General features: G+C 44.7%; 1 protein-coding gene across 9 annotated transcripts in view; it reads right to left on the minus strand.

Moving 5' to 3' along the window:
- The window catches only part of ZFR (zinc finger RNA binding protein), a 526,018-nt gene that overhangs the window by 436,391 nt on the left and 73,316 nt on the right, over positions 1-16,311 (minus strand). The window lies entirely within an intron of this gene.

The raw sequence follows: 16,311 nt of genomic DNA on the forward strand, positions 1-16,311 counted from the left end.
ACGGATACACTACTTTCTAAAAATATATAATTAGATAAGCAATATATAGATTCAGCACTTTATGATTTGTGTTTTTTACTATAGTGTTCTGGTTTCCTCCCCACAGTTCTCATTCCCACATTAAATCTACTTTTCTCCACATTTTGCTTTTCTTATACAGTTCAAATTGCTCCTTCAAATTGTTAAGACCAATTCAAAATGCATTTCTAGACCTCATTTGCAGTGTACACTGCTAAATGTCTTGCTCTAGTTCATCTTTAGCTTGTTAATTGATATCAGTCTTTCCTTCACCTACAAGATATAGATTGCCCAAGAAAGCCTCATAGAAACTCCTGAAGCAAACTGAGCATTGAGAAAATGTGCATTATTGATTCTAAAATAATGTTGAGCCACTAGAATCAGGTAGGACTAAAAGTAACTGAACTTGCAATTTCTTCAAAATCACTAGTTAAACTAAGCCAATGTCCTGCATGACAGGTGTTCTTCATAGACACGTGAAGAAAAAAGAAACAAAATTCTTACAGGAACATTCTGGACTATTGGTATGGATAACAAACACCATGAAATTAACAATAATTTTCAAAGCCAATAGGTCTCAGCAGTGTCCAAGCGGCTAGCCTAGTCAATGTGAATGTCTTTTAGCCATGTTATCTAGCAGCACATCTGCTGTTCAACCTGGCTGAAAGTTACTGAAAGCACAGAACCACCACAGGATGTTTAGCCAAATCAAAATTTCTTCACCACTCATGTTGAATTTATTGTCCTGACCCTCACAAAAAAGCGCTACGATGTGGCTTGCGCTAGCTGCATTATAGCACTTTTTTCAGCGACCAACAACTGTACTGATCAACATGGCTAAAATATATGCACATTGACAAGTCCAATAGCTCGAGCATTACCGATGTTTGTTTGGTGTTGACTGTGTCTTGCTGAACAAATGTGAAGTGATAGCGAGAAACAGTTGTGCTTTTGAAGTGATGCTGGGTGTGGCATAATGGCCAGAGCTGCAGACTGGGGAACAAGGTTCAAATCCCAGTTTCGGCGTATCCATGTGTGATTCTGGGCAAATCACGCACGCTTTTCCCTGCCTATGACAAAGAATGTGTAACTGGTGAGCACTTAAAGCGCTCCAATATCATCAGATCCTACAAACAAAATAAATAAATGTGTTGTTTGTTTTTTAACAACTTTAAGAAATGCATTTATGTACACATTCATGCATTTTAGTGGTATGTATACAAGGGAGAAAGCCTGAAAAAACAAGTACTCCTATAGAGTGCCGAAAATAAAGAAAAAATAGGTCCGCAAACAAAGAGCAGTGTAAGGCGACATGTACTTGGTCCATGCACCATGGGATGGCCAAAAACAAGAGATAGACGCCCGCATGCCAGACTAATGGCAAAGAAAATGAGTGACACTGAAGTTAACCAAAGATAGGAGATGGGAAGCCTATAAGCCCACAGATAGAACACAACACATCTCTTCGAGACAGCACATGCGCTGTCTAGCCGAGACTTAAAAATGTGAGGTGAAACCTATACAGTCATTTTTTAAATTAAATTAAGAAATGACTCTTACATAAGGAGGCCTAATTCTACTAGTGCAATGTTCTGATGATATTCGATATTCCAACAGAAACATTTAAAGTAGATAAAATATTATCGGATACTTTTTCTCATGTGAGATGCAAAAAACGGAGCTGATGTATTGGTCCTCTTTGGTAGACATATGTGAGACATCACAACTTGTAAGACTGGACTGGCTTGCAATTCGAAATATACCAATATTCTTACTCAACTACCTTATTTGACGTGAAGATTCCATCTTGCAATAAAAAAATCTCTTCAAGCCTACCACGAGACTGCTTCCCCGCTTCAAAAAACGCAATAATGGGTGTGGGGGGGGGGAGGCAAGGTCACCCTCAGTCAGTGACTACAGCCAAACATTGGAATTCTGTTCCACTTGTTATGCATTCCTAAACTCACTTGGGAGTTTTTAGGAAAAAATGTAAAACCTTTTAATACCTAACAATATCTAGTCTTCGCCTTGCTTCTCTTCACTACTCTAGGGGGTCCCTTACCTGAATTGCCCCAACCCATCTGTTTCTTTTAAGGTCAAAGCCTACGCTGTCTGGTCTGAAAAAGACATCCTGGGGACATTTGGAAAGCTTCCCTGGGAATGCATTTACCCATTGCTTACCACTGGCTTTGTGGTTTTTACTCTCATTATCTGGATTTCTATTTGCTGGCTTTATTTGTTTAGGCTGTCCAGCGGGAGTTCGTCTCTTTCAAGGATTAAAGTCTTTTCATACTACCTCTCACCTTGTATTCCAGGAGTGCTAATTTCTGTAAACTGGCCTCTAAATCTTGTTCTTATCTTGTCACATTTTCTGAGCTTTCAAAGACAGAGGTCAAATGTCAGGCTCTGTCTTTGCGGGAACTTGGTGTTTTCTTTTCTTGCTCCAACTTCAAAGTGAGCAGAATGGTGTGACAATCTTGCTTGATACTAGGGGTAGCAAAGGTTTTTTTTTCCACATAATATTTAAATGAACTGTGCAAGTATTTCAGAATACATCAGAATAAATCACAAATGAAGTACATTTTTATTGTTATTTCCGAAGTGTAATGGAAATGAGTGCTTTAATATGACCAAAACAAAAATCAATACACTAGGTTATGCCATTTCCACACCTTGCTTGTGTGCCGTATAGTTGTATTAGTACAACAGTAGGTCTGTGCAAATGTAATGGTCATTTAAATTGAAAATATGTTGTATTTAAGGGTAGTGCTCTACCACACCATGCATACTCCACTCTACGCCACTCCACGCTGTACCATGCCATGCCACTCCGCACAGCTCTACTCTGCGCCACACTTTGCACCGCTGCACCACTGTACTCTACGCCATGCTCTTTATGCCACTCTACGCCATTGCACTCTCCGCCACTCTAGTCTGCAACACTGCACTCGCCATCACTCTGCATAACTCCACTTGGTCGTGGCACTCTACGCCACTAAACACTACTACACTCTATTATTATAGGAAGCTGGCTCTGTATATACTATACCAAATTGAGGTATAGAGTGCACAGAGTCCAGAGACCTTTACCTCTGCCAAAGGTAGGCAGAGGTAAAGGTAGATAACACCTTACTCTCTATTTGTGGTATTGTGGGCGAGCAGTAAGGATGCATCAGAGGGTAATGTTAAACATTTGTAGTACACACACAAACAGCAAATGATGTCCCACATTCAAAGACTGAACTCAGACCAATTTTGTTTGTATAAAAATATTGTTAAGTTATTTTATTTCTAAAACAAAGCCAAGCCTGGCACAGGTATGTGAAATAAATGCTTTGCAAAATATTATGCAATGCAAGTTCAATGCAGTTGTTTGAAATACAGCAATTCAAGGTATTGAAATTACTGTACCGATTACTTTTTAGATTACTTTTTGTTACTTTTTCTACTCAGTGTGATATGCCTAGATATCACACTGGGACATTTCCTAGCGAAAAGTTAAGTGAAATCAGTTTTGCTCAGTTGTAATTTTTCAGGTTTCCATACAAATCAACTCCACACTTTGACATTTTCAGAGAAAAACAGTCAATGTATCCCTATGGAGAGAAATGAAGTTAACGGTTATCAGGTAAGTACTAGGTCTTTGGGGTTGAGTTTCTGGGGTTTGAACAAGGCTTCCCCCAGGGTCAAGGATGCACTCTTGTTACACCCTCAGCGGCACTAGGGCAGCTGGGAGCAAAGTGCTGAGGCCCAATGTTATCCAATGAGGGTTAGGGGGCCTCCAGTTGGTGGCTGCTTCTGAGCAGGCCACTGGGTTGTGGGTGCAAAGCTCCTGGTGTTAGGCTCAGATGAATCAGAGTTAGCACCCAAATACACCCTCAGGGGGGGCTGGGTGCAGGGTGCTGTTTTGGTGTTGGGTGCCCTGTTGATTCCAAAGGGGATTCTCCCGTTTCAACAAAGACTGCAGGCTCGGGGACTGAGATCTTCTGGAGGTGGCCAACGGTTAAAGACGCAAGCTGGGATGCCTGGGGACGCTGGGACACTGTTGGTTGGGCCACCCAAGGCCGTGAGGCTTTGGTTGCAGGGGTGTCTTTAGGCGTCTGGTTTCTCTTACCAGCTCTGGTCGCGGTCGGGGGGGATCCTCTAGCAAGAAGCTGCAGGCTACGCTGGGACATTCAAGGCAGGTCACAGATCACCAGATCTTGGGTCAGAATCGCAGGGACCTCCTTGTGGTGTTGGGCCACTCTAACTCAGGCCGTGGGTGACAGGCGCATATTGGTGCAGACTCACAGATTTGGCCGGAGCTGGAGTCTGTGGGTGAACAAATCCAGTGTTCACGGGAGACAAAGTCTTTTCTTTGGAAGGCAGGGCAGGTCCTCGGGGTACTGGAGGTTGCTGGCTGCAGGACACACCGGAGTTTCGCTTCTGCAGGTTCGAGGTGGGGACAAGCCAGAAGGACTGGGGTCCAGAAAAATGTCTGGTGGTGGCAGCTGGGGAGCAGCCACTCAGCCTGGACACTAGTGTTATGTCATTTTTCAGGGGGCATCTGTGCATTTTTCATTAACTCCCAGACTGGCATCAGTGTGGGTTTAATGTCCAAACGTCTCAGATTTCAGTAAAGCCATTATAGTACTGTGGAGTTCCTAATGACAAACACCCAGCACCATATACTCTTAATGGCATTACTGCACTTACAATGTCTAAGAATTGGTTGTGGGGGTACAGGGCTCATGCACCTGTATCCTTTCCACTGGTATAGTGCACCCAGATAGAGGGGTTGCTGACTATGCCAGGACAGGGGGTGTAGTAATGGCACACAGGGATGTGTGCCATGTCAACTCTTCACTTTGTTTGCACCAAAACACGCAGCCTGAAAGGTAGCATGCGAGTGTAAAAGTACAGTGCCTCTAAGGGTGGCAAAATAAGTGCTGCAGCCCTTAGAGGACTTCCCTGGCCACAGTGCCCTGGGTACCTGTGGTACCATTTACCAGGGGCTGACCTGTGGCCAGAGAGTACCAACTGGGTTTGGTCTTCAATGAAATTTTAGGGAAAGAACATAGGGCCTGGGTACCAGATTGGCAGGAGCCCAGGGAACACTCAGACAAAGTAACCAGTTAAGCAAAAAGTTGGGGCAACCATGCAGAACGAGGGCACTTCTCACAATTATGCACCACGAAAATCTACACCACTGCATTCTACTATGCCGCATTGTTAGCCACTGAATTCTACGCCCCTGCACCCTCCTCGACTATGCCCCACTCTAATCTATGCCACTGCATTGTACGCTGCTGTATTCTATGACGCTGGACTCTACGGCACTATACTGTGAAGTAACAGGTTATGGTGGAGACATATGTAGATTTGGCTATGTATGTCTAGGGTCCTTTTTTTTTTGTTTTTTAAAGAGGGGGTGGCAAAGTGTCCAGGGCCTCTTGAAATGACAGATTCTTCTTGGAAACCAGAGTTTTTGCTGACTGTACAATGCTTTTCTTTGTGCCAGGCTTTATCAGCAATGTCTACTGTTTCCGGCTAATTTTTTCAGGCATCGCCTCGAGAATTGGTTGTGGAGGCGATATCGATCAGACGTGAAAAGTTTTGGGCCCAAAAGTGAAACATTTTGGTGGCAAAATAGTTTTTGCGGTCTCACCACTCTATTCCGAATCAGAAAGTTTTTGTTTCGGTCCGAAGACAACTTTGTTAGATTTGGAGGTGGGGGCTCCTGCTGAAAGCAGTTCTATTAGTCCTGAGCCCGAAGGCGTGGGTTCCGAAGATTATTTTCGGTGCACACCATGGCTATTATGCAGTGGAGGCTCCTGAGCATATTTTTTGGTAGAAAGTTACTTTTTAGTTTTCAGATCAGGGGCAGAGGTGCTCACGATATGACATTCTAGGCAGGATTATATAATTTCATAGTCTTGGTCTGTTCAGATTTGGAACGGAAACTGTGGATAGATACGGATCCTTCTTGAGCTGTAGATGCCTCATCTTAATCGTGCAGACCGAAGATACCTGGCATGTCGGCGGTGTTGCTGTGCTGCATCATAATTCGGCGCGCACGTCGGTCGAAGACTTTTCTTCGCCTAGAACGATTTACCCGCTTCACAGGTGTCTTCTTAATGCTCTGGCGAGAGGCATCGGTTACAGATCTAATGGAGATCTGTATGGGGATATTTCGGTGGTACTGCAGACAAACAGAATGGAGTGTGGTCCATTAGCAGGTAACTTTCTTGAAGAGCTGACAGAGTGGAAACAATAGAGTTGGGCGTGGCCCGTAGGCAGAGAGGTTATCTTTCGATCCCGACCCTTTGAAGATATTAGAGACATAGTATAAACTAACCGATACCGTAGAATAAAAATAATTAGCCAACACAAAGGAGACCAAAATGACAATCTTGAAAAGGAGCAACAGGGAGCACATCCAAACCCGTTGGCGGAAAGAAACAGATCTAAAGATGGAGTCAATGCCTATACACATGGTTACCGAAGGGAGTCACATTGCCTTCCGACTAGAAAATAATTCTTCGAAGAAAAATAACTTGTAATCATCTGACCCAAACACTAAATGGTGGACTTATGCAAAGCATGTGCATCTACAGCCACACATGCCTTGAACATAGAGGTTACAACAGTTAAAATAACATACAGCATAAGAGACCATGTAACAGGGCAAATCCGAGCGGGAGGTTACAAAAATTTGAAAAGGAGGGACTAGTAAGCTATTTCACCAATGAAAAGCCCAAGGACAGTAAGAGGAGCCAATAGAAAAGATGGGAGGGGTTTCAAACCCATATCCTGAACACATCATGCCTCGAAGAAATGTACCAGCCATATAGGAGCGTGGCCCCAGCATTAACACTGGAGCAATCACATCATTGCCTAAGAGATAACCAGCACTTTGCTGTTTCCCCACCCCCTTATTTACAATAGCCGCCTTGTCACTTATTTCTACCTCAAAAAGGCCCAGCGAGTATTCCATGTCCTTACCATTGGCTACCAAACCTGTGTCATTGGGTAATAGTAAGAATTTCCTCTGGCTCGAAATACTTTCTCTCAACCATAGTCCTGAAAGCTCTAGTATCGCTCAGGGCAGGCACCTTCCTCCCAATGATGGAGACTTCCTGCAGAAACCCTAGCATGGTTGGATAAATGTGTTTCAGAGCTTCTGGATCCATCATAGATTTCCATAGCCAATAGGTCGAGCATAAAAGGACCCTCTCTGGTCCCCTCAGCTACATGAAACACACTGGCATGTGACACCTCACAGTCTCTTCTACAGTATCGCACCTGGAGGCACTCATAGCTAACCACCACATTGGATATGCAACAACCATCCGGTCATCCAGTCTCACTTAGAGGACCAATCATTACCATTTCACCAGGATTCTCCCTGGGTCACCTGGGACATACCCTGGTAGTTACCCTCAGGTTTGCAACCGTTTGTGGCGTTTCTCTCCCATTTTGACTTACAGCCATGCTGCTCCAGCCTCTTGTGAACCCTGTTAGCGAACCATTTGTCAGACAATACTGCAAGTCTCTCTGGATCCCTCTGTCAGATCTGATAGGTATTGCCCAAGAGGGTTGAGAGAAACTGAGTCACTGTCATCATCACCCAGCTCAGAGAATGAAAATGCTTTACTTCCATTCCCTCTCATACCAATCACGCAATATACCATGAATCCATGTTTCAAATGGAACACCATCGACTCTCCAGTAGTGCCAGAATTTCTGATGGTACTCAGCTGGCTTCAGTCCAAACTGTCTCAGAGTTCCTTCTTCTACTCGTACACCATCTGGTTTGCACATGCATCCTTCCAATGACTGCTGCCCTTCGAAAGGCAAGTAACCCATTGAGCAGATCAGTTAAGGCCTGAGCCTTACAAGCAATCTCAAAGCTCAAAAACCTCTCAAAGATGTCCTGCCTTTCTACATAAGTGTGTACAGGCGCTCTTGAAATGTTGGCCTCTGTCTGGCCTGAATTGGAGGTGGAGTTGCATCTCCAAGGTGGAGCGGTCCCTGCGGTCATCCTAAACGTCTCCTTCTCAAGGGCAATCTTTTCCCTCTCAAGTTCCTTCCCTTTCCATTTCTCGGTCTCCTCGCCCTCCAACTTTCCTTTCCAACGCTCTAAATTTCTCTCCCCTCTTGATCCTGGAGAGCTAATCCCAGTTTCACACTTCCAAACTACCTGGCTTCCTCCTCTGCCTAAGCTTTAGATTAATGAAGAGCCAACTGCAAGTTCAGGGTCTCTAATAGATTCAGAACATGCAAGGAATGTATTTAATCCTAGGACTGGTGACAATAGTACCCTACAAATTTGAGCTGGTGTGCGTATGGAGGGAAACTCTGGAAAGTTCAGATGGGGACACACTTAGTGTGTGCCAGGGATAGAGCTGTGCTAAGGGGACCCTATTGTTGACACCCTCTTCCCTACATAGATCCTTCAGCTAATCTACAGATATTGTGTTACGGTCTACTTCCAACCCGGTGCTCTCCATTATTTACATGGGCAGACAGTGTGGGGAAAAAATCCAGACTTCTAGTGGCATCGGCGTAAATTGGAAATGGCCTCTGCAATACTTGCACCTTGAACTCTGAAACAGTAAGCGTTTCCACCACCGTCTGCCAATTGTAAAAAAAAAAAAAAAATACTTTCAGAAAACAACCGGGCAAGTGCAAGTTAGTAGCTATGGGGTATGTGGTCTTTAAAGTCCTGCTGTACCAAGGTCCAACTTACCAAGGGCCATGAGTAACTGGGCCAAGTACTACCCCTTCAGCACATGATTCTGTATTAGTGCAGGTCGAGCAGCCCACGGCTTTTCAGGAGGACGTGGGCAAAAAGGTACGCGTAAGCTCATAACTCAAAATATCCACAGTGCAGGGCCTAACGACAGCCAAGCGGGATCTAGCTCGGGCGTGGAAGGCCCCGGTGGCTCCCTCTCTCAATGTTTGGAAACAAGGTTTGGATTTCAATATGGGTCTGGAGTTACCGATCTTTAGGGCGCGTGGGTGTCCTCGGAAACACTTCAGGATCTGGAAGCGGTGGGCTGATTATAGGGGCATTTTCCTTGCCCCGGTCCCTATGGATGGAGATTTGGGGCCTCCTTGAATGCCAAGCGTGGCACTGAGTACTAATTGTATAGAGATGGTTCTGGTGGTGTCTGGCTGGGGTGTGGTCCGGGGGAGGGGGTTGGGCGTTGGGAAGGGGGGGGGGGGGTTCTTGATCGATGATGTTTGAATAGCTCTCCATTGTTCCTCTATATGACAAAATGTCAAGAGCTGTTGCTATTTACTATGTGGCAGTTCCCCTGGTTTGTCAGGGGCCTGCAACCCTTGCCTTCTTGATTAATAAAAATTGTTTAAAAAAAAATAAAATACACAGTGACCCAAATAAGTTGATTGTCCAGTGCAATACTTACTTGGTGTATTACAGCAGTATTTATTATACATGAAAACACAACACACTAGACAAGCATTGGTAGAGCCAATACATCTTGCCTATGCTTTACCATTATCTTTTAGTCCAGTTGTACAGCAGCACGGCTGATGTGAAGCTTAATTAAAAGTAAAAACAAAAAGTGCTAGGACGTGGCCAGCATTTATTTGTGGCTGGTGGTGTACAGCGGCGACTACGGGAAGAGGGTGGGAGGGAACGGGGCAACATGCACAGGAGGGAGGGTGGGAGTTACCGGGCCACGGGACAGTTAATAAAACAAAATTTAAAAAAATAAAGTGCTATGGAGTGCCCAGTGCTGCTTTGGGAAGGGGAAGAGGCAACACAAACAAATAAAATATAGTACCTCGATCAGCAAAAGGACCACACTCAAGCTGAAAAGCAATCTGTACCTGCTCCATGCTCCAGCTCAAGAGGGGATAACGGTATACGCTGCCTAATTACAAGGCAGCTAATTAGAGAGACAAGGAAACAGATGAATTTGAAGCAATGGACAGGCTGCCAGCCCCTTGTTATATACAATACATCTCAAGCAAAAGTGCATGCGCTGTCACAGGCAACACCTCAACCCACACAGTCGTCTCGGATGACTAGCATCCTAATGTTCAGCTGAGACACATCCAAACCCTGGGTCCTCACCCCAGTCTTTCTCTTCCACGAAAGACTACATACCTGGATGCTTTTGTTAGATGGCGCCCAGTGCATCCTGCACTAACAGAACGCATCAAAGTCTGGCGTAGGCCATGAAAAGGTCAGCTCCCTGGGGGTAAATGGCCTGTGGCACTGCTTCAGTCCTACCCAACTGCTGCCTAAAGAAGTATCCGGGACACGGAGCCATCTCCCCATACTTCAACAAGCAGCTTGCACCCCACACTCCCTCGATATGCAGCTTCCAGGTGCAGCAAAAACCTCTTTGCCGTTTTCACCAGTAAGGCAGTGTAGCAGCAGTGGTGCTGTGGGGCGGCTTCCGATCTTGCTCCCAAGGCCCTCCACTGGTCACACAGACTCCTCCGACACGGGCGACGGCCTCAATAGTTTCAACCCCACTGGCAAAAGTGGCAACAGCATCAATGAGATCAGTGATACCACATGGCAGCCCGAAACTTTGCAGCAACCCCAACGAGGGTTATCGACTTCCGGCACAGAGCGGTTGGTTCTATTGAGACATCATTCCCAACTGGACCAGCTGCCACACACTCTACTCAATGGGATCCACTCGCCAGGAACTCAGCCTAGCCTTGCTTCCTTCAGGCCTTGTCCTCACTGGTCTAGGCAGGCTGACACACGGCAAGTGATCTTGGCTTCTGGGGTGATGGCCCCCTTAACCAGCTGGGATACGGACCGATCTTGGTCTCCAGGCCTGATTGCAACAGCCTGACGTCTTGGCAACCCTTTCTCCTGATGTACAGTGCTGTTAAACCATGTGAGACTGGCTCTCACCTTCACCGTCCAAATCCAGACACATGATTTAGTATTGGAACGTTTACAATTTGGTTTGTGGGCGTCATCCCTTTGATGTTCTCACTCTTCCGCACCGCCATTTTGTCAAAGGGAGTCTACCACAGGAGTGGCTCATATGTGACTGACCCACAACACTGAGCAAGGAAATAACTGGGGCACACACATGGGCGTCACCCTTCAATGTCCTATACCTCAGAAAATTTTAAACAACTAAGCCTTCCTCTCGATCAAGTTTAGCTGGTCCACAGGGTTAATTTGATCAGCCTCACCATCCCCATGACAATGAGCCCAGACCAAAGTGCCAAGCCAAACAGGGAGAGTGTGTGTGCTCGCCCGCCTAGGGAAGACCAGCAATTCACATCACCCTGTCTGGGAGCTGCAGTACTCACACCACGATCCTCTCCATATCATGGACTTTCAGAATTGAACACACAGGACTCCAGGTTATGTACCTTCCACAGGTGCGCACACATCCCAGCATGCACTGTCTGGCGCTACACACAATCCATGCAGGCCAAAGGCGAGTTACGCACACAGCCACTGAACTTTACAAGAGTGGGCCAGTAGGCCCTAAACCAGTGACAAATCAAAAAAGGTCCCAAAAGCGAGACCTATTGGCTATGCCAATGCTGGTATCCTCTTTCCATATGCACTGCATTCTGCAGCACACTAGGAAGAGGAAGATGCCTTGTAGGATTGTTTTACGTACCTGCACAAAAACAATCCTGCCTGAAACAGAGGAACCCTTGCACCATGGTACAAGGGCGCATGCATTGGCGCTAGGCTCCAAAACGGCACCAGCTCTGGGCAGAAAGGACAGGAATGCACCATATGGCATAAATACGGTGCATTCCTGCCCTTTCACTTTGGCATAGGCCAGAACAGCAAGGTGCCTTACCCTATGCCAAAATCCCATAAAAGAGGCCTTGAGAGTCTCAAAGACACGTTAGACAAATTATCATGGCTAAAAATAACAGCTGTTGGCAAAAAGACCGCTCATCTTTTACTTTGAGAAATCATTAACAATCTGCAGGTAAGAGATGTTTGGAACCTTCAAGTTATCCAGTCACTGCTCAAAAAGGCCGTGAACATCAGCTCCTGGTACCTAAATAGATTAGTGGTCAAAAACAAACTTGCGCAGCTTTCTCACTCCTGGATGAAAATTAACTCTTACATAGAACTGAAAAGTCAACCATACCTTACGCTCGGTTACTCAGCATTTACAAAAAGAAAGCTTAAAACATTTCACATAGGAGGGTTACCAACATTGGACCGCTCCTCAAAATGCTTAACAAAATGTCAGGGACAACCTGTGCAGGCTTTGCAGGGGCAAAGTGGAAACATTTACGCATACTGGGCCCATTTCTCAAGGGTAAAGTTAGTACAAAAGTCTAACTTTAATACTTTTCGGTATTCACAAAGGTAAGTTACTACTAGTAACTTTACTAGTAGTAATTTTACTGGAAGTGAGTTCACTATTGGTAAAGTTACTAGTAGGAACTTACCTTTGTAAATACAGAGTAGTAGTAAAGTTAGACTTTTGGTCTAACTTAACCTTTGTGAATCGGGTCAATGGTCTCAAGGCCCAAAAAGAACTACTGCGTAAACCATTTAATGATTTGAAGGTTCGGATGTCCAGACAAGACATTATACAAGCAATGAACCCAGCCAACATTCTACTAAACCGAAGATTGGTCAAATGTATCGAGATAGCTGTGAAGAAAGCACAGCCACCAAGGATGTAAGCTAACCAAGGTTGACGTGCATCTTCGAGCCTGAGTCAGGTACTGTTTACCTTCAAAGAGCACGTTGAAGATTAATATGAACTGTGGCATTCAGAGCTCTATTACTGCTCGTCGACTTGATTTCATTTATTCCAAATGTTTGACTGTGTTGTAAACAATGTATTTTAATAGTTTTTAAGGGATTGATCCTATATAGGAATATGAATTGGCTCCTGATTTTAATGTATTCCAATGCTGTACTTTAATAATTGTTCTTTCTCTCCGATATACTTTTCATGCAATGATTTTTAATTAATCGTGCAGGATTTAAATAAATGAATAAATAAGAGGTCCTACTCCCATCTTCCATATTGCTCAATTTGTTGCTTCATTTTGGGATTCTTTCTAGGACAGCTTGAAGCAACAGACACAAAGCAGCCCAACTATGACCAACCACTTCCTCTAACAAAAGTCAGACCTATTCCTTGTTCTTACATTGACCCACTCTCCTCTCTATCTCATGTCCCTTCTTTTATAGCTGCCTCCTTCCCAATCAATACTTGTAACGTGATCAGCCTGGAACATGAGCCCGGGGATTCCACACCCAGAGCAGACAGGGCCGCGGCTGACCTCCGGAGCCCCTGGGGCTGCGCAGGAGGCGAGTGTGGGAGGGGTGATATAAAGTCAGCGCGCTCGGTACCGGGGATTTATGTCTATGCAGTAGTGCACTCTGCTTGATTAACACGTCCTGCCAGTAAAGCAAAGACATCAGTTCTGTATGCACAGCCCCCCTCGAGGCAGAAGGGACACACGCCTCTGCCCTCGCGCTTTAAGATGGAGCCGCTCCTCCGAGGTGCCGAGAATATGTCCCTGGACATGTCTCACTCTCACACCAATGGTCACTCCAGTACCACTCAACCGACGGCTCCCGTTTGCTGTCGGAAGCCCCGCCTGTTTGTTCTTAATAAGATGGGATATTAATGGGGAAGGAATGGGGCGGTGGGAGAGTGTGTGAAGAGGAGAGTGGCAGGATCATAGAGAAGGGCTTTATGGACAGAAAGGCATCGGTTTCGAGAGGGCCAGATTCGAGTGAATGGACAGGCGTGGGGAGGGAGAAGAGAGTCACGAAGTCAATAAACAGACTAAGTAAAGGGAGGTAAGGCAGAGAAAGAAGGTGAGGATGAAGCAGTGAAAGGTGGAGAGGTGTGTCAACAGGGAAATGGAAGACAGACTAGGGGGTGAAAGGAGGAGGAAGAAGCAATGAGAGGGGAGAGTGTGGGGTACATGGTAAAAGGTGAAAAACAGAGGGAGCAGGAAAGTGAGAAGAGAGAAACAATAGCAGAAGGGGACTAGGAACAAACAATGAGATGTGGAAAATGAGAGAAAACAAGCATTGGCCGCGCGGCAGTAAAAGTAACGCCGCGCGGCCGCAAAAGCGAAAGTCATCGCGATCACTCTGAAAGCGAAAGTGAAAGTGATGGCGATGACGCGCTAAAGCACACTAGGAATGCGTGCGCAGCAGTGGGGGGAGGGGCGGAGGCAGGGAGAAGAAAGACAGATGGTGCTGAAGGCTGGCACAGGAAAGGCAGATGGCCGCACGTACACGAGCTCTAAAGCTTGTAGCCAGCCAGCAAATGCCTGGGTAGCACTTTTGAGATCCCCTTTACTAAAAGTCGAGCAACAGCGCAGGCTCGACCTAGAAAGGCTTGTTCTCACCCCTTATTACCACTGAACATAAAACTGGTATGCTGCCACCATGGTGCTCATGTCACTCAATTCCAGGTAGGGCAACTGCCCCCTATCATCACAAGGGTAGGACTTGGCCACCCCTTCCAGTCTATCAGACCAAATAACCAAAAGACAGGCCTAGGTCAGGGCATACACACAATAATTGCTCACCCTCAACCAAAAACCATTACCAGTGATGCAGATATGCATGCATCCGGGGAACTAAGGAGAGGGGTACACATCCATCACCATGCAGGGGACATTTCCGTCCCAACAGTAACTTTAACACAAGATCTTTCATAGATTTTGAAATGTCTCTATTGAAGAACATTGTTGCTTTCCAAACATGGAATTGAAGTAAAAATCTATTGCGATTCCACTCACTTGGTCTTTGTGACATACACAAACCGATTAGCATGATCGGTGTTCTAAGCATCATTGAAAGGTCTTTGCCTCAATTCTCTGTGTTAATGGTTTCCATTTCAAAACGTTATTTTGAATAATCAACCAGGTCCAATTGCTCTGAAAAATATAGTGTAAATTCACCACCCACAGACCTCTCTGGATAAACACATTTTCTCATACCCCTTACATTTTGTGAAGACTCTTTCCAAAAGTGGTAGCTTTCACAAGTTAGGAACTATTCCAAAGCCCCATTCACTGCCTCCCAGTAACTGGATTGCCTTTTTTCCTTTTTAGGCGAGGGTGCTAGAGCAAACAAACTGACTGCCTTAATTTTTTAGGATGAGTGCCCTAACTTTACCATACTCTTCCAGAGAATAAAATTCAGCTACAAACAGAACAAATAGCAATCCTACCAGTAACTCTCATCAAATACAGCATTTACACTTCATAACATTTCCCTTTTCCTTTGATGGCCCAGAAACTGGCAAGAACTGCTCCTCAAAAAGATGTGGCCATTTCCACTAAATATTTGAAACATCTTGCCAGAAAAATATAATCTCCAACCACATGTAGGATATGTTGTCAAGTCAAAATATTGACTTTCTCTCAAAAGTTGAAATTTTGCTTTGATAGAAAGGTGGGTGTCCATCACACATACGGGAACGAATATCCTTTTAATTGTTCTGACACTGTAAAATGTTACCATTTGTCTGTGGGAAGAAGATCCCAACCCTCAGAAAACAATATAACCATACTCTATGTAAAGTTGCAATATTTAAAATAAAAAAAGGACCTGCCTGGTATCAAGATCTATAGAGACGTGCCCTGTGAAAGTAAGCAGGAGTGACAACCCTGCATGGCATTGTGGACCTCGTGCTCTAGAGTTAAACTGCACCCCTCAGGCACTTGGTATCACTTGTGTCACTCGACGTATAAATGAGTTTTTAAGATGTATTTTAATATTTTAATGTTTTAATAGAAATGAACTTTTTAAGATGTAATTTTAAATATTGTGTGTTTTGTTTATGGATCTACAGTCCAAATAAACGTGAATTAAAACTGAAGAAAAAAAAAAACAAACACTTATATCACTCAAACACCTAGTGATCAGCCTCACGATCAAAGGCACATAGATATATAAAATTGTCCTAACTCAGATTAGCAACAAAAGAAAAAACTGGTAAAATGTACAAATAAATTACAAACGTTATTGCATCATAACCTTACAATTAAATTTAACTACAGGCTGAAACCTCACATGAATCCAATAAATACTAACCACAACTTAAGCCACCCAGCGGCATATAAAACAAGCATTGGCATAGCCAATAGGTCTCGCTTTTGGGACCTTATAAGTATTTAGTTATGCAGCACAATATCCTTGGTGCAACAACATTAACTGTTGCATGGCTAAACACTTATAAGGTCCCAAAGGCAAGACCTATTGGCTATGTCAATGCTTTTTTTTTTTTTTTTTTTTTTTTAAGGACAAGCAGCGCTATCAGGGGCTCCGCGGGGGGAGCGTGG

Source organism: Triturus cristatus, chromosome 2_1 (assembly GCF_964204655.1).
Source record: "Triturus cristatus chromosome 2_1, aTriCri1.1, whole genome shotgun sequence".
NCBI classification, from domain to species: Eukaryota; Metazoa; Chordata; class Amphibia; order Caudata; family Salamandridae; genus Triturus; species Triturus cristatus.